We start from the raw sequence: 1,199 nt of genomic DNA on the forward strand, positions 1-1,199 counted from the left end.
AAAAAAAAAAAAAAAAAAAAAAAGAGGCTGAGCGCGGTGGCTCACACCTGTAATCCCAGCATGTTGGGAGGCTGAGACGGGCGGATCACGAGGTCAGGAGATTGAGACCATCCTGGCTAACACGGTGAAACCCCGTCTCTACTAAAAAAATACAAAAAAACTAGCCGGGCGAGGTGGCGGGCACCTGTAGTCCCAGCTACTCGGGAATCTGAGGCAGGAGAATGGCGTGAACCTGGGAGGCGGAGCTTGCAGTGAGCTGAGATCTGGTCATTGCACTCCAGCCTGGGCAACAGAGCGAGACTCCGTCTCAAAAAAAAAAAGACCCTGTTTCAAAATAAAAAATTGTTTTGACTACTATAGGTCCTATAAATGTCTACATAACTTTATTAATATACATTTAACTTATATTTTATTAATACAGGCCTGGGAAAAGGAATTTGATAGGAATTCTGTTGACTCTATAGAACAATCTGGGGAGAACTACCAACTTAACAATACTGTATCTCCCAAACCATAGAAGTGGAAATTTAGCTCAGTATTTTAGCTTTCAGTGCACAAGTCTGGCACTTTATTGTTAAATTTGTTCCTAAGTATTTTAGTCTCTCTAGTACTGTGTGATTGGAATTTTCTTAATGTCATTTTTGGCTTGTTGGTTGCTAATATATAAAATACAACTGATTTATATGTTGATTTTATATCCTGCAACCCTGAAAACTCACGGGTCTGTAAGATTCTTCAAAATTTTGTACACATAGGGTCAGGCATGGTGGCTCGTGCCTGTAATCCCAGCACTTTGGGAGGCCGAGGCGGGCGGATCACCTGAGGTCAGGAGTTCAAGACCAGCCTGGCAAATATGGTAAAAATCCCATCTCTACTAAAAATACAAAATTAGCCGGGTGTGGTGGTAGATGCCTGTAATCCCAGATACTCGGGAGGCTAAGGCAGAAGAACTGCTTGAACCCGGGAGCGGATGTTGCAGTGAGTTGAGATGGCACCATTGCACTCCAGCCTGGGCAGCAGAGAGACCCTGTCTCTCAAAAAAAAAAAAAAACAAAAAGACACACACACAGACATATGTCTTTGCCAATGCTATGTCCTAGAATGATGGCATCACATTATTTTAACTGACTTTCTTGCATCACTAAAAGGCTGGAACTTTTAAAATAACTTTGTTTTTTAAAACCTTTTTTTTTGTTTTG

The sequence above is a fragment of the Rhinopithecus bieti genome, unplaced genomic scaffold, assembly GCF_001698545.2.
Source record: "Rhinopithecus bieti isolate Rb0 unplaced genomic scaffold, ASM169854v2 scaffold_57060, whole genome shotgun sequence".
NCBI lineage: Eukaryota > Metazoa > Chordata > Mammalia > Primates > Cercopithecidae > Rhinopithecus > Rhinopithecus bieti.